This window comes from Rhinoraja longicauda, chromosome 5 (assembly GCF_053455715.1).
Source record: "Rhinoraja longicauda isolate Sanriku21f chromosome 5, sRhiLon1.1, whole genome shotgun sequence".
Taxonomy (NCBI): Eukaryota; Metazoa; Chordata; class Chondrichthyes; order Rajiformes; family Arhynchobatidae; genus Rhinoraja; species Rhinoraja longicauda.
In genome coordinates, this window is record NC_135957.1 from 82,493,251 (window position 1) to 82,511,757 (window position 18,507).

General features: G+C 49.9%; 1 pseudogene; it reads right to left on the bottom strand.

Moving 5' to 3' along the window:
- Nucleotides 1-752: 752 nt before the first annotated feature.
- On the bottom strand, nucleotides 753-931 carry LOC144594132 (U2 spliceosomal RNA; annotated as a pseudogene).
- Between the last annotated feature and the right edge of the window lie 17,576 nt (nucleotides 932-18,507).

Genomic DNA, 18,507 nt, shown 5'->3' on the forward strand with positions numbered 1-18,507 from the left:
GGCCCCTCTTATCGCCTGTGCGTACGTGCTTGCTCTTTTAGGGCAGGCCCTGTAAAGGTGGCCTGCCTCCCCACACAGGTTGCAGCTCTTACTCTCTTTACATTCCCTTGTCTCGTGGCCTTCTAGTTTGCAGTTTCTGCAGACGACTGTCCTGCATTCTGCCGCCACGTGCCCAGGTTTGTTGCATTTCCTGCACACCCTGGGCTGCCCCGCGTAAGTCTTGTAGCCCCGGTTCCCTCCGATGGCGAACACCGAGGGAGGGTGGATGATGAATCCCTTCCCGTCCACCCTCAGCTTCACCTTCACTTGCCTCTTGCTCGTCCAGATCCCGAACAAGTCCTTTATGTCCACGCAGTTCCCGGCCCCTTCGACGTAGCGCGCAAGGAAGGTGAGGACATCCACGACGGGCACATGTGGGTTAAACATGTGCACCGTGATCATCCGTTCCCTCTGGGTGGGGAGGGTGAAGAGCGGCTGCACCTTCAGGAGCGACAGCGGGGCTTCATCCCCCTTCTCCCGGAAGTCCTGCAGCAACTTCTGCCATCCCGACGGGTTCTGGAAGGTAACGTCGAAATATCCGTTACCTGGGAAGTCCTGGAGGCAGAAGATGTCCCCGGCCTTGAATCCACAGGCCTCCAGCAGCACCTTCTTGATGAAGAGGTCCCTTGAGAAAGAGATCCCCTCCCCGAGGTCCTTCACCGATACTCGCAGGGTATTTCGGATACCCTGCCCTCTTGCTGCTGCCATCCCACCTGGATAAGGGTGTTACCCAACCAGCATGGATCCACCCCTAAACCAGACACGTGCTCATGACCTCCGCTCCTCGTCGATGATCCAATGCAAATACTGCTCTTATACTGTTCTTATAAGAACATTAGATTGTGCAAGAACAGATGCTACACTTGATCTTAGCCAAAAGGCCGAGGGCTAAGAACAATCTGGCAAAGAGTGTGTGTGTGTGTGTGTGTGTGCAGGAGGGGCTTATATGCCAGCTTGATTGGTGATCTGGAGCAGGTGAGTGAACAGGTGAGGGGAGTTGGCTTAACGTGGTGGGCGTGGCTGGCAGGTAAGTGAACTGGACAGACTGTGACAACGGGACAAGGACGGTCCCGTACGGGACAATTTAGCCCAGTATATGGGATGTCCCGGCTAATACGGGACAGTTGGCAACCCTAGCTAACATATAGTTGTGGGTGTGGAGGCTTTGGAAAGGGTGCAGAGGAGGTTTACCACAATGATGAACAGAGTGTTGGAGTAGATCAGCCGGTCAGGCCACACCCCTGAAGAAACTGCACAGGTGACTTTTCGAGTTGAGAACCTTCTTCACTTATTTAGAACGGCACGGTGGCGCAGCGGTAGAGTTGCTGCCTCTCAGCGCCAGGGACCCGGGTTCCATCCTGACTACGGGTGCTGTCTGTACAGAGTTTGTACGTTCTCCCCGTGACCGCGTGGGTTTTCCCCGGGTGCTCCGGTTTCCTCCCGCATTCCAAAGACGTGCAGGTTTGTAAGTTAAATGGGCTTCTGGAAATTGTAAATTATCCCTAGTGTGTGTCGGATACTGTTGGTGTGTGGGGTAATCACTGGTCGGTGCGGACACATAAGTTATCATATCATATCATATATATACAGCCGGAAACAGGCCTTTTCAGCCCACCAAGCCCGTGCCGCCCAGTGATCCCCGCACATTAACACTATCCTACACCCACTAGGGACAATTTTTACATTTACCCAGCCAATTAACCTACATACCTGTACGTCTTTGGAGGTTCATAAGCCACAGGCACGGAATTGAGCCATTCGGCCCATTGAGTCTGCACCGCCATTCGACCATGGCTGATCTATCTTTCCCTCTCAACCCCACTCTCCCCCCTTTTCCCCCGTAACCTTTGGAATCCTTATTAATCGAGTACCTATCAATCTCCACTTTGAAAATACCCATTGAATTCATGTTCAGACGTGATAGGAGCAGAATTAGGCCATTCGGCCCATCGAGTCTACTCCGCCATTCGATCGTGACTGATCTATATTTCCCTCTCAGCCCCATTCCCCTGCCTCCTCCCCATATAACCCCTGACTCGGTGGGCAGGAGGTCCAGTTTCCGCGTTGTGTCCCCTAACTAAATTTAGTCTGAAGTCTAAAGTCCATTCCATGCATTCGGCCACTTGCTGCTTCAATAGACAATAGACAATAGACAATAGGTGCAGGAGGAGGCCATTCGGCCCTTCGAGCCAGCACCGCCATTCAATGTGATCATGGCTGATCATTCTCAATCAGTACCCCGTTCCTGCCTACTCCCCATACCCCCTGGCTCCACTATCCTTAAGAGCTCTATCTAGCTCTCTGTTGAATGCTTTCAGAGTATTGGCCTCCACTGCCTTCTGAGGTAGAGAATTCCACAGATTCACAACTCTCTGACTGAAAAGGTTTTTCCCCATCTCAGTTCTAAATGGCCTACCCCTTATTCTTAAACAGTGGCCCCTTGTTCTGGACTCCCCCAACATTAGGAACATGTTTCCTGCCTCTAACGTGTCCAACCCCTTAATAATATTATATGTTCTGATAAGATCTCCTCTCATCCTTCTAAATTCCAGTTCTAAATTCGGGTACAATTGGTGTGGAGAACATTGAACAGAAGTAACCTGCCTGCCGAGCTTCATGATTTATTCAATATCTATGACAAGGCCAGGATTTATCGCCAACTCTAATTGCTCTTGTTAACGTAATACAACAGCCTTCTTGATCTACGGCAGCCCTTCTTTTTAGTTTAGTTTCGGAGATACAGCGCGGAAACAGGCCCTTTCGCCACACCGGGCCCGCGCCGACCAGCGATCCCCGCGCACTAACACTATCCTATACCCACGAGGGACAATTTTTTTAAACATTTACCAAGCCAATAAACCTACATACCTGTACGTCTTTGGAGGGTGGGAGGAAACCGAAGATCTCGGAGAAAAGCCACGCAGGTCACGGGGAGAACAATAAACAATAGACAATAGGTGCAGGAGGAGGCCATTCGACCCTTCGAGCCAGCACCGCCATTCATTGTGCTCATAGCTGATCATTCTCAATCAGTACCCCGTTCCTGCCTTCTCCCCATACCCCCTGACTCCGCTATCCTTAAGAGCTCTATCTAGCTCTCTCTTGAATGCATCCAGAGAACTGGCCTCCACTGCCTTCTGACGCAGAGAATTCCACAGATTTACAACTCTCTGACTGAAAAAGTTTTTCCTCATCTACGTTCTAAATGGCCTACCCCTTATTCCTCGTATGTTGCAAAACCATACTTGGCTAATAAAGTATGGTTATGATGAGATAAGCTTAGATGAGGCATCTTATGTATCATGCATGAGTTGGACTGAAGGGCCTGTAGGCATGCTGTAAGACTCTATGACTACCTATAGCCACCACACCCAGTTCTTGTTGCTAAGAGACAGATATGTGTGCCGGAGAGACAGAAGAACTAGGAAACTGATTGTCGGTGATGTTCCAAGAAAAATTCTGGGGAAATCCTTGCTGAGAAATTTATCGCTGAGCATAGACCTGGACTTGTCACACAATCAGCACCTCGTCTACACTGATAGAACAGGATGTGTTATGGTGGGGATCTGAGAAGAAGCATCACCCACAGAACACGTCTGACAGCAGAAGCTTACAAACCACCCATCATTCTCTTCTTCACAACAGGGGCGGCACGGTGGCGCAGCGGCAGAGTTGCTGCCTCACAGCGCCAGAGACCCGGGTTCCATCCCGACTACGGGTGCTGTCTGTACGGAGTTTGTACGTTCTCCCCGTGACCTGCGTGGGTTTCTCCGATATCTTCGGTTTCAATAGACAATAGACAATAGACAATAGGTGCAGGAGTAGGCCATTCAGCCCTTCGAGCCAGCACCGCCATTCAATGCGATCATGGCTGATCACTCTCAATCAGTACCCCGTTCCTGCCTTCTCCCCATACCCCCTCACTCCGCTATCCTTAAGAGCTCTATCCAGCTCTCTCTTGAAAGCATCCAACGAACTGGCCTCCACTGCCTTCTGAGGCAGAGAATTCCACACCTTCACCACTCTCTGACTGAAAAAGTTCCCTCCCACACTCCAAAGACGTACAGCTTTATAGGCTAATTGGCTTGCTGTAAATGTCAAATTGTCCCTCGTGTGTGTAGAGTAGTGCTAATGTGTGGGGATCGCTGGTCGGTGGGCCAAAGGGCCTGTTTCCATGCTGTATCTCTAAACTAAACTAAACTAAACTAAACTAAACTAAACTAAACTAAACTAAACTAAACTAAACTAAACTAAACAAGATGGGTTCCATTTCCGGTTGACTAGAGAGATATTCACTGAGCATCTTCTTCTCCGTCACCATGAGTTATGAATGCTATAGTCCGTGCTGCTGAACCTTTCCCTGATTGCTTAAGGTGGACACAAAATGCTGGAGTAACTCAGCGGGTCAGGCTGCATCGCGGGAGAGAAGGAATGTGTGATGTTACGGGTCGAGAACCTTCTTCAGACTGACGTCAGTCTGATGAAGGGTCTCGACCCGAAACGTCGTCCATTATTCAGACATCAGTCTGAAGAAGGGTCTCGACCCGAAAGGCCACCCATTCCTTCTCTCCCGAGATGCTGCCTGAATCGCTCAGTTACTCCAGCATTTTGTGTCTACCTTTGATTTAAACCAGGACCAGCAGTTTTTTTTCTCATACTTGATTGCTCAACGCTGGTCCATATCATATCATATCATATCATATATATACAGCCGGAAACAGGCCTTTTCGGCCCTCCAAGTCCGTGCCGCCCAGTGATCCCCGTACATTAACACTATCCTACACCCACTAGGGACAATTTTTACATTTACATTTACCAAGCCAATTAACCTACATACCTGTACGTCTTTGGAGTGTGGGAGGAAACCGAAGATCTCGGAGAAAACCCACGCAGGTCACGGGGAGAACGTACAAACTCCTTACAGTGCAGCACCCGTAGTCAGGATCGAACCTGAGTCTCCGGCGCTGCATTCGCTGTAAAGCAGCAACTCTACCGCTGCGCTACCGTGCCGCCATGATGTGTGATGTGCTGCATCCCAGGTTACATTCGTCTCTAGATGGACGGGGGAGCTGTGAACCTGGAGTCCAAGTCCATAGTCTTCTGACAGTGGCAGCACAAATAGATGGAATGGTGGAGAAGGCATGTAGTCGTATTGCAGCTTTATAAGACTTTGATTAGGCCACGTTTGGAGTCGTGTTTGCGGTTCTGGTTGGCCCATTACAGGGAGGGGGTGTGGAAAGGAAATGAGGATGCTGGTTTACACCAAAGACCAACACAAAGTGCTGGAGTAGCTTGGCGGGTCGGGCAGCATCTCTGGAGAGAAGAAGACGGGTGACATTTTGCGTTCAGACTGCAGTGAAACGTCACCCATCCTTTTTCTCCAGAGGTGCTGCCTGACCCGCTGAGTTATAGACAATAGACAATAGACAATAGGTGCAGGAGGAGGCCATTCAGCCCTTCGAGCCAGCACCGCCATTCAATGGGATGATGGCTGACCATCCACAATTAGTACCCCGTTCCTGCCTTCTCCCCATACCCCCTGACTCCACTATCCTTAAGAGCTCTATCTAGCTCTCTCTTGAATGCATTCAGAGAATTGGCCTCCACTGCCTTCTGAGGCAGAGAATTCCACAGATTTACAACTCTCTGACTGAGAAAGTTTTTCCTCATCTCCGTTCTAAATGGCCTACCCCTTATTCTTAAACTGTGGCCCCTTGTTCTGGACTCCCCCAACATTGGGAACATGTTTCCTGCCTCTAACGTGTCCAATCCCTTAATAATCTTATATGTTTCGATAAGATCTCCTCTCATCCTTCTAAATTCCAGTGTATACAAGCCTAGTCGCTCCAGACTTTCAACATATGACAGTCCCGCCATTCCGGGAATTAACCTAGTGAACCTACGCTACCACGCCCTCAATAGCAAGAATATCCTTCCTCAAATTTGGAGACCAAAACTGCACACAGTACTCCAGGTGCGGTCTCACTAGGGCCTCACGAGTTCCTACACTCACAGCGAGGATACGGGGGGGGGGGGGGGTTGGAGAAGGTGCAGGTTTGCCAAAATGCTGCCTGGATTGGTGAGTATGAGCTCAGAGGAGAACGAGAACACACTCGAATTGTTTGCTCTGGAATGCTGGAGATTGAGGAGAGACCTGATCGAAGCATGTTAAATGATGAGGTGAATAGATCGGGGAGACAGTTCAAAACTTTTCCCAGGGTAGAGATGTCAAAGACCAAAGGGCATAGCTGTAAGATGCGAGAGGCACAATTTAAAGGAATCGTGTTCAGTTTTGTTTAGTTTAGTTTAGAGATACAGCGCGAAAACAGGCCCTTCAGCCCATCGAGTCCACAACGATCAGCGATCCCCGCACCTTAATCTGTGGAATTCTCTGCCTCAGAAGGCAGTGGAGGCCAATTCTCTGCATGCTTTCAAGAGAGAGAGTTAGATAGAGCTCTTAAGGATAGCGGAGTCAGGGGGTATGGGGAGAAGGCAGGAACGGGGTACTGATTGTTGATGATCAGCCATGATCACAGTGAATGGCGGTGCTGGCTCGAAGGGCCGAATGGCCTCCTCCTGCACCTATTGTCTATTGTCTATTAACTCTATCCTGCACACAGGAGGGAGAATTTACATTTATACCAAGCCAATTAACGTACTAAACTGTACGTCTTTGGAGTGTGGGAGGAAACCGAAGATCTCGGAGAAAATCCACGCAGGTCACGGGGAGAACGTACAAACTCCGTACAGACGGCACCCGTTGTCGGGATCGATCCCGGGTCTCTGGTGCAGTTAGGCAGCAACTCTACCGCTGCGCCACCGTGCCACCCTTGTGGTGGGCAATTTTCTTACACATGAATTCGCTGCCCTGGGTGGTGGTGGGGACAGATACAACGGAGGCATTTCAGAGGCTATGGTTTAGACACAGATACCTCTCTACTACAGAATTTAGTTCAGTTTAGTTTATTGTCACGTGTGCCGAGGTATGGTGAAAAGCTTTTGTTGCGCGCTGACCAGCCAGCGGAAAGACAATACGCGATTACAATTGAGCCATATACAGTGTATAGATACGTGATAGGGGAATAACCAGGGGGTAAAGCCAGTAAACATAGAAACATAGAAAATAGGTGCAGGAGGAGGCCATTTGGCCCTTCGAGCCAGCACCGCCATTCATTGTGATCACGGCTGATCATCCACAATCAGTAACCCGTGCCTGCCTTCTCCCCGTATCCCTTGATTCCGCTAGCCCCTAGAGCTCTATCTAACTCTCTTTTAAATCCATCCAGTGAATTGGCCTCCACCGCCCTCTGTGGCAGAGAATTCCACAAATTCACAACTCTCTGGGTGAAAATGTTTTTTCTCACCTCAGTTTTAAATGGCCTCCCCTTTATTCTAAGACTGTGTGTGGCCCCTGGTTCTGGACTCCCCCAACATTGGGAACTTTTTTTCCTGCATCTAGCTTGCCCTGTCCTTTGATGATTTTATTATCCCCTCTCATCCTTCTAAACTCCAGTGAATACAAGCCCAGTCTGATCAAAGGTAGTCCGAGGGTCACCAATGAAGCAGAAAGCTCAGTACCACTCTCACAACAATTCAGAGTCATAGAAACATAGAAACATAGAAAATAAGTGCAGGAGTAGGCCATTCGGCCCATCGAGCCTGCACCGCCATTCAATATGATCATGGCTGATCATTCAGCTCAGTAGCCTGTACCTGCCTTCTCTCCATACCCCCTGATCCCTTTAGCAAAAAGGGCCACATCTAACTCCCTCTTAAATATAGCCAATGAACTGGCCTCAACTACCTTCTGTGGCAGAGAATTCCACAGACTCACCACTCTCTGTGTGAAGAAATGTTTTCTCATCTCGGTCCTAAAAGACTTCCCCCTTATCCTTAAGCTGGTAGTCCACTGGTAGAAAATGGTCAGGTGGGTTTCATTGGCGAGAAGAGGTTTCGGATCAGCCGTGGTGCATGTTTGGGAACCGAAGAGGATTCATGTGCAATCTGGTCACAAGACTTTTTTTTTTAAAGTCATTATTGCCTTCCATTTGCGATCTGCTGTGTCAGCGCTTTTCCCACTTGTGGTCAAAACGCTCGGTTGGCCTGTAGACGTTACACTTGTGGTCAACTCTTTGATTTCCATTATTCCAAGCGCAATAACATTCTCGTGCACCGCACAACACATGACATCTGACTGAACAAAAGTACTTCATATTCTCATGTGAGGCAATAAATCTCTTCTACGGGAAGTCTTTAGACCTGCATCTCACATTACAGAAACGTGTGCCTGGTACAGTCCACCTCACCCGAACACGAAACCAGACTCGCTGGAATTTAGAAGACTGAGGGGGGATTTTATTGAAACATATAAAATTCTTAAGGGGTTGGAGAGGCTAGATGCGGGAAGATTGTTCCCGATGTTGGGGAAGTCCAGAACCAGGGGTCACAGCTTAAGGATAAGGGGGAAGTCTTTTAGGACCGAGATGAGAAAACATTTCTTCACACAGAGAGTGGTGAATCTGTGGAATTCTCTGCCACAGAAGGTAGTTGAGGCCAGTTCATTGGCTATATTTAAGAGGGAGTTAGATGTGGCCCTTATGGCTAAAGGGATCAGGGGGTATGGAGAGAAGGCAGGTACAGGATACTGAGTTGGATGATCAGCCATGATCATATTGAATGGCGGTGCAGGCTCGAAGGGCCGAATGGCCTACCCCTGCACCTATTTTCTATGTTTCTATGTTTCTAAGACGGGGAAAAGGGGGAAAATGAGAAACGTTCATGTTCTTTAGTTATCAGGAGCAGAATTAGGCCATTCGGCCCATCGTGCCCCCTCCGCCGTTCAATCATGGCCAATCTACCTTTCCCCTCTAAGGACGGCGCGGTGGCGCAGCGGTAGAGTTGATGCCTTACGGCAAATGCAGCGCCCTTCAATCCCGACTACGGGCGCTGTCTTGTCTGTACGGAGTTTGTACGTTCTCCCCGTGACCCTGCGCGGGTCATCTCCGAGATCTTTGGTTTCCTCCCCACACTCCAAAGACGTACAGGTTTAGAGTGTATTTATTCACAAAATGCTGGAGTAACTCAGCGGGTCAGGCAGCATCTCAGGAGAGAAGGAATGAGATGCTGCCTGACCTGCTGAGTTACTCCAGCATTTTGTGAATAAATACCTTCCATTTGTACCAGCATCTGCAGTTATTTTCTTACAGGTTTAGAATGTAGGTTAATTGGCTTGGCAAATGTAAAAATTGTTCCTGGTGTGTGTCGGATAGTGTTAATGTGCGGGGATCGCTGGTCGGCGCGGACCCAGTGGGCCGAAGGGCCTGTTTCCACACTGTATCCCTAAACTAAACCCCAAACTAAAGTCAATGAATGGCATCCTCACATAGCCCCCCTTCTGGCTGTCCAGATGAGAGAGAGCGGTGTCCAGAACCTAGGAGATCGCATCATCCGTGGACCTGTTCGGACGGTATGCGAACTGTAGTGGGTCCATGTTGCGAGGAAGGAGGGGACAAATGTGCTTCTTGATTAGTCTCTCAAAGCATTTCATGACAACCGAGGTGAGGGCCACCGGTCGGTAGTCATTTAAACACGCTGGAGAGGCATTCTTTGGCACCGGTACAATGATGGATCTTTTGAAGCATGCAGGGACCACGGACTTTGCCAAGGAGAGGTTAAATATTGTGGTGAGCTCTGGAGCAAGCTGAGTAGCACAAGACTTTAGTACTCGCCCAGATATACCATCTGGGCCTCCAGCTTTCCTCGTGTTCACACGCGTCAGAGCCCACCTCATGTCGTGCTCGGACACCGAGAATGTGTGCACATCCCCGGCGGTGGATCCCCCTCCAGCCTCGCTAGCCAGCGCCCCTTCGGTGCTGTTATTAGACGGCGAGCTGGTGGTGTTACCCGTCTCGAACCGTGCGTGAAAAGAGTTCAGGTCATCAGCTAAGGAGATTCAAGGGTCCATTGGTGTGGTGGGACAGGAGAATGGGGGGTTACGATGTCTCTCCCAAAAGATAGATAGATTCTTGATTAGTACACGTGTCAGAGGTTATGGGGAGAAGGCAGGAGAATGGGGTTAGAAGAAAGAGATAGATCAGACATGATTGAATGGCAGAGTAGACTTGATGGGCCAAATGGCCTAATTCTGCTCCTATCACTTATGAACTTATGAACTTATTCTCCTGCCTTCTCCCCATAACCCCTGACACCCGCACTAATCAAGAATCTATCTATTGTTGCCTTAATAATATCCATGGACTTGGCCTCCACAGCCGTCTGTGGCAATGGATTCCACAGATTCACCACCTTCTGATCCACCACCACCCAATAAAGAATTTCCTCCTCATTTCTCCACAAGACATTGCAGAAAATTGTGGACGCAGCCCAGACCATCACACGAACCAACCTCCCTTCCATTGACTCCATTTATACCTCACGCTGCCTCGGCAAGGCCAGCAGCATCATCAAGGACGAGTCACATCCTGGCCACTCCCTCTTCTCCCCTATCCCATCGGGCATAAGGTGCAGAAGTCATTTACTGGTGCAGGATTCCCAAAAAGTTAATCTGCAAGTCTAACCTGAACGTTGAATTACCCTGCACACAGCATGGCAGAGTTGCTGCCCTACAGTCAATGCAGCGCCTGAGACCCGGGTTCGATCCCGACCACGGGCGCCGTCTGTACGGAGTTTGTACGTTCTCCCCGTGACTTGCGTAGGTTTTCTCCGAGATCTTCGGTTTCCTCCCACACTCCAAAGACGTACAGGTTTGTAGGTTAATTGGCTGGGCAAATGTAAAAATTGTCCCTATAGTGGGTGTAGGATAGTGTTAATGTGCGGGGATCGCTGGTCGGCGCAGACCCGGTGGGCCGAAGGGCCTGTTTCCGCGCTGTATCTCTAAACTAAACAAAGAAAAGGTACAACGCACTAAATATGTCAGAATAACATAACAAAACTTTATTGTCACTCGGCACAACACCGAATGAAATTTCAGCAGTCACAGCAAAAAAATAAAAGAACACAGGACACCCGACCCCAACACAAACATCCATCACAGTGACTCCAAACACCCCCTTACTGTGATGGAGGCAGCAAAACGTCCCCTCTCCTCCCCCTGCGCCCACGGACAGACAGCTCGACCCCTACCGAGGCAACCGACACGCACAGCCCCCGCAAGGGAATGGAAGGCCCCCCGGCCGAGCCGCCCCGGGCACTGAAACGTCCCGCGGCCGCACCGGGCGATGTTAAGTCCAGCGGCCGAGCCGCACCGGGCACCGAAACGTCCCGTGGCCGAGCCGCACCGGGCACTGAAACGTCCTGCAGCCGAGCCGAGCCGAGCCGAGCCGCGCCGGCGATGTTAAGTCCCGCGGCCGAGCCGCACCGGGCACTGAAACGTCCCGCAGCCGAGCCGCACCGGCGATGATAAGTCCCGCAGCCGAGCCGCGCCGGGCACTGAAACGTCCCGCAGCCAAGCCGCACCGGGCACTGAAACGTCCCGCAGCCGAGCCGCGCCGGCGATGTTAAGTCCCGCAGCCGAGCCGCGCCGGCGATGTTAAGTCCCGCAGCCGAGCCGCACCGGGCACTGAAACGTCCCGCGGGCGAGCTGCGCCCCGGGGAAGAGACCTAATAAAAGAAAGGTTTCCCCCGCCCCACCCCCCCCCCCACACCCCCACACCCCCCACCCCCCCCCACACATACACAGCCAAAAACAGAACAAAAACCATCCCAACACCGACACAAACAAAAAAAAGAGAAAAAGACAAACAGACTGCCAGAGAGCCGCAGCCGTTAGGCGCAGCCAACTCCTCCCACTGGAACTGCAGATGCTGGTTTACACCGAAGATAGACACAAAATGCTGGAGTAACTCAGCGGGTCATGCAGCCTCTCGGGAGAGAAGGAACGGGCGACGGTCCCGGTCTTCAGACTGATGTCAGGGGAAGGGGCGGGACAAAGATAGGATGTAGCTGGAGGCAGGAAGACTGGCGGGAGAACTGGGGACTCCCGATGCTTTGCCCGCTGACCGGGGCTCCAGTTCCCCGCGGGCCCTCCGGCAGCGACTCTGCCGACCCTCGTCACTCAGTTCTCAGGTGTATGGAACGAGCTGCCAGAGGAGGTAGTTGAGGCTGGGACTATCCCAGCGCTTAAGAAACAGTTGGACAGGTACATGGATAGGACAGGTTTGGAGGGTTGTAGACCAAGTGCAGGCAGGTGGGACTAGGGTAGCTGGGACATTGTTGACCGGTGTGGGCGAGTTGGGCCGAAGGGCCTGTTTCCACACTATCACTCTATGACCCTATGACTCTATGACTCTATGACGTCACGTGTGACAATAGAAAGTATCTAGCCTATCTAATCTTACCTCCCGATTCAGGGACAGTTTCTTCTGTATAATCAGGGACCAGTCTCACCCCGGTCACTCCATCTTCTCCCCTCTCCCAGCGAGCAAGAGGTACAGAAGTGTGATTCCAGATTCAGGGACAGTTTCTTCCCAGCTGTTATCAGGCAACTGAACCTCCCTCTCACCAGCTAGAGAGTGTTCCTGACACCCTATCTTAACTTAATGGAGACCCTTGGACTATCTTTAATCGGACTTTACTGGATTTTATCTTGCAATAAACATTATTCCCATTATTCCTGTACCTATACACTGTGGAAGTCTTGATTCATAAGTTTATAAGTTCATAATTGATAGGAGCAGAATAAGGCTATTCGGCCCTTCAAGTCTACACTGCCATTCAATCAAGGCTGATCTAACTTTCCTTCTGAACCCCATTCTCCTCCCCATAACCCCTGACACCCGTACCAATTAAGAAACTGTCAATCTACACCTTAAAAATATCCATTGACGCCCTCCACAGCCTTCTGTGGCAATAAATTCCACAGATTCACCACCCTCTGACTGAAGAAATTCCTCCTCATCTCCTTCCTAAAGGAACGTCCATTTAGGCCTCTGGTCTGAGACTCTCCCACTCGGGGAAACATCCTTCCCACATCTAAGCCTCTATAAGGTGCAGGTCAGGCCGCATTTGGAATTGTGTGACCAATGTTGGTGAGCAGTTTTGGGCCCCATACCTGAGGAAGGACGTGTTGGCTCTGGAGAGGGTCCAGAGGAGGTTTAAGGGAATAATCCCAGGAATGAGTGGGTTAACATATGATGAGCGTTTGTCGGCACTGGGCCTGCACTCGCTGGAGTTTGGAAGAATGAGGGGGGGGACCTCATTGAAATTCGCCAATAGAAAGGCCTGTATAGAGTGGATGTGGAGAGGCATTTGCAAGGTATAGATAGATAGATTCTTGATTAGTACGGGTGTCAGGAGTTACGGGGAGAAGGCAGGAGAATGGGGTTAGGAAGGAGAAATAGATCAGCCATGATTGAATGGCGGAGTAGACTTGATGGGCCGAATGGACTAATTCTGCTCCTATCACTGATGCCTTATGACCTATGACATCCACTCTATCCAGGTTTTTCACTATTCGATTGTAATCATGTAGTCTTTCCGCTAATTGGATATCACGCAACAAAAAAGCTTTTCACTGTACCTCGGTACACGTGACAATAAACTAATCTAAACTGTTTAGTGAGTTGTGTAGGACGGAACTGCAGAGGCTAGTTTCAACTGAAGATGGACACTAAATGCTGGAGTAACTCAGCAGGACAGGCAGCATCACCAGAGAGAAGGAATGGGTGGCGCTTCAGGTCGAGAACCCTTCTTCAGAACCCATGCTTCAAGGAAGCATGCAGGTGCAGCAGGCAGTGAAGAAAGCCAATGGAATGTTGGCCTTCATAACAAGAGGAGTTGAGTATAGGAGCAAAGAGGTCCTTCTGCAGTTGTACAGGGCCCTAGTGAGACCGCACCTGGAGTACTGTGTGCAGATTTTGTCTCCAAATTTGAGGAAGGATATACTTGTTATTGAGGGCGTGCAGCGTAGGTTTACCAGGTTAATTCCCGGAATGGCGGGACTGTCGTATGTTGAAAGACTGGAGCGACTAGGCTTGTATACACTGGAATTTAGAAGGATGAGAGGAGATCTTATCGAAACGTATAAGATTATTAAGGTGTTGGACATGTTAGAGGCAGGAAACATGTTCCCAATGTTGGGGGGAGTCCAGAACCAGGGGCCACAGTTTAAGAATAAGGGGTAGGCCATTTAGAACGGAGATGAGGAAAAACTTTTTCAGTCAGAGAGTTGTAAATCGGTGGAATTCTCTGCCTCAGAAGGCAGTGGAGGCCAATTCTCTGAATGCATTGAAGAGAGAGCTAGATAGAGCTCTTAAGGAAAGCGGAGTCAGGGGGTATGGGGAGAAGGCAGGAAAGGGGTACTGATTGAGAATAATCAGCCATGATCACATTGAATGGCGGTGCTGGCTCGAAGGGCCGAATGGCCTACTCCTGCACCTATTGTCTATTGTCTATTGGATCAAATTTTTAATTAAATTTTTGGTGCTATTTAATGAATAAATACTGATACTTGCCAATATACAGTAGTCTCTGAGGCATACGAAACAATACGATATGATACGCACGAGGTTAATCCCCGAGATAGTGGGACTGTCATACGAGGAAAGATTGGAAAGACTGGGCTTGTATTCACTGGAGTTTAGAAGGATGAGAGGGGATCTTATAGAGACGTATAAAATTATGAAAGGACTGGACAAGCCAGATGCAGGAAAAATGTTCCCAATGTTGGGGGAGTACAGAACACAGTCTAAGAATAAAGGGGAGGCCATTTAAAACTGAGGTGAGAAAAAGCTTTCTCACCCAGAGAGTTGTGAATTTGTGGAATTCTCTGCCACAGAGGGCAGTGGAGGCCAATTCACTGGATGGATTTAAGAGAGAGTTAGATAGAGCTCCAGGGGCTAGTGGAATCAAGGGATATGGGGAGAAGGCAGGCACGGGTTACTGAGTGTGGACGATCAGCTATGATCACAGTGAATGGCGGTGCTGGCTCGAAGGGCCGAATGACCTCCTCCTGCACCTATTTTCTATGTTTCTATGACACGATAGAATATTTATCCCAGGAGGGAAATTAATTTCCCAACTGTCATAAAAAACGAAAAATACGTGAAACATGAAATTAAACTGACGGGTGGTAAGGTTTTGGGGATGTGCAAAGATTGAGGAGGTGGGGGAGGGGGAAGTCAGTCTCAGTCTACCCTACCCCACGACAGAAGGGGGAGGAGTTGTACAGTTTGATAGCCACAGGGAAGAAGGATCTCCTGTGGCGTTCTGTGCTGCATCTGGGTGGGACCAGTCTGTTGCTGAAGGTGCTCCTAGGGATAGATTGCGAAATCATTCCAAGTAGTTTGGGCCAAATAACTAGCACACTTCCTAGAATTACTCATTGACTCAACTGCTCAAGGACACTGAACCGTCAAGGAAGATGACGCATTGAACAGGAACAAGCTTGGCGCAAGTTGAACCCATCAGTACATGACAACATGCCTTTGTGGAAATAAGGAACTGCAGGTTCTGGTTTACAAAAAAAAGACACAGAGTGCTGGAGTAACTCAGCGGGTCAGGCAGCATCTCTGGAGAACATGGATGGGTGACGTTTCACAGAGTGCTGGGGTAACTCAGCGGGTCAGGCTTCATCTCTGGAGAACATGGATAGGTGACGTTTCACAGAGTGCTGGAGTAACTCAGCGGGTCAGGCAGCATCTCTGGAGAAAATGACAATAGACAATAGAATAGGCAATAGGTGCAGGAGGAGGCCTTTGTTCTGGACTCCCCCAAGGGATCGCAGGCTGCGGTGGTAAGTCCAAGGCCCCATGGCGGGGCTCAAAGTCAGTCTTGAGCAAGGCCACCAGTTCCACGATGTTAGGCCGCAGTGGTGAGAAAGTGGGATGTCATAGGAACTAATGTGAACGGGCGATTGATAGTCTGCGCCGACTCGCCTTGGGCCGAAGGGCCTGTTTCCGTGCAGTATCTCTCGACCAAATTATTGCAGTTTCCCGTTTTTCATCCTCTCCTGGTCTGCTCGTAGAGAGGCAAGAGAGAGTCCAGAGTCTTTACAAGAAAATAACTGCAGATGCTGGTACAAATCGAAGGTATTTATTCACAAAATGCTGGAGTAACTCAACAGGTCAGGCAGCATCTCAGCAGAGAAGGAATGGGTGACATTTCGGGTCGAGACCCTTCTTCAGACTGATGTCAGGGGGGGCCGGGCAAAGGAAGGATATAGGTGGAGACAGGAAGATAGAGGGAGAACTGGGAAGGAGGAGGGGAAGAGAGGGACAGAGGAACTATCTAAAGTTGGAGAAGTCGATGTTCATACCACTGGGCTGCAAGCTGCCCAGGCGAAATATGAGGTGCTGTTCCTCCAATTCCCGGTGGGCCTCACTATGGCACTGGAGGAGGCCCATGACAGAAAGGTCAGACTGGGAATGGGAGGGGGAGTTGAAGTGCTCGGCCACCGGGAGACCAGTTTGGCCAACGCGGACCGAGCGCAGGTGTTGAGCGAAGCGATCGCCGAGACTGCGCTTGGTTTCGCCGATCTTTAATTGTCTTTAGACCTTTAGAGACGCTGCATGGATACAAGGCCCTTCGGCCCACCGAGTCCACGTCGACCACCTATCCAACACACTAGGGACAATTTACAATTTACAGGTGCCAATTAACCTACAAATTGTTACGTCTTTGGGATGTGGGAGGGAACAGTAGCACCCGGAGAAAACCCACACAGGTCACGGGGAGAACGTGCAAACTCCGTACGGACAGCACCCGTGGTCAGGATTGAACCGGGTTCCTGGCGCTATGAGGCGGCAACTCTACCGCTGCGCCACTGTGTATCCAGAAGGGGTTGAGACATTTATTTGTTTTAAAAAAAGGACACAAAATGTTGTGTAACTCAACGGTTCAATGGACAATAATAGACAATAGACAATAGGCGCAGGAAGAGGCAATTCGGCCCTTCGAGCCAGCACCGCCATTCAATGTGAACATGGCTGATCATTCACAATCTGTAACCCTGATTGTTCCTGCCCTCTCCCCATACCCCTCAAAAAGGGTACCGACCCAAAACATCTCCCATCCATTTCCTCCAGAGATGCCGCCTGACCCGCTGAGTTACTCCAGCACTTTGTGACTTTTTTGGGGGGGAAAAAACAGCACCTGCAGTTCCTAGTGCCTCTACCACTGTGCCACCCAGTGTCAAATGCACCGAAAATGGAACAATTCAATTCTTATTTGTAGCGGCAGAACAGCTACGGGCACAGTAGAGTTGCTGCCTCACAACGCCAGCGATCAGGGTTCGATCCTGACCACGGGCGCTGTCTGTACGGAGTTTGCACCTTCTCCCCGTGGCCTGCGTGGGATTTTCTCCGGGATAGAAACATAGAAAATAGGTGCAGGAGTAGGCCATTCGGCCCTTCGAGCCTGCACCGCCATTCAATATGATCATGGCTGATCATCCAGCTCAGTAACCTGTACCTGCCTTCTCTCCATACCCCCTGATCCCTTTAACCACAAGGGCCACATCTAACTCCCTCTTAAATATAGCCAATGAACTGGCCTCAACTACCTTCTGTGGCAGAGAATTCCACAGACTCATCACTCTCTGTGTGAAGAAATGTTTTCTCATCTCGGTCCTAAAAGACTTCCCCCTTATCCTTAAGCTGTGACCCCTGGTTCTGGACTTCCCCAACATCGGGAACAATCTTCCCGCATCTAGCCTCTCCAACCCCTTAAATTTTTTATATGTTTCTATAAGATCCCCCCTCAGTCTTCTAAATTCCAGCGAGTACAAGCCTAGTCTATCCAGTCGTTTCTTCATATGAACGTCCTGCCATCCCAGGGATCAATCTGGTGAACCTTCTCTGTACTCCCTCTAAGGCTAGAACGTCTTTCCTCAGATTAGGAGACCAAAACTGTACACAATACTCCAGGTGCGGTCTCACCAAGGCCCTGTACAACTGCAGCTGTAAATCCGTTGGTTTCCTCCCTCGCTCCAAAGACGAACAGGTTTGTAGGCTAATTGGGCTTGGTATAAATTGTAAACTGTCCCTCGTTTGCGTGTAGGACGTTGTTAATGTGCGGGGGATCGCTGGTTTGGCGCGGACCCGGTGGGCCGAAGGGCCTGTTTCCATGCTGTATCTCTGAAGCAAACTAAACTAAACTAAACTAAACACGTCTGCAACGCATTAAAAGGCATGCAGCTAATGCTCTCCATAAGTGGGGAGATGTAAATACACGGTCGATGAGTCAGGCTGTGGGGGTGAACAACTGGAACTCATCAGACTTTCCCTTCACTTTCCCATTCCATTTGATCGACCTCACCATTTAGAACCATCTAGAACCATTTCATGAAGTCACAGGCAGTGCCATGAGGTACCATGTGTCAAGGATTTGTACATCTCTCCATGCTGGCCTTCACGCTGGATAAGATAAGGAAGAATACAGTTATCCTCCTCTTCTGGAGGCCCAGCCTCATTCCTGCAGAGAGAGGAAAGCGCATGAGGTTTCGTGTTGGTG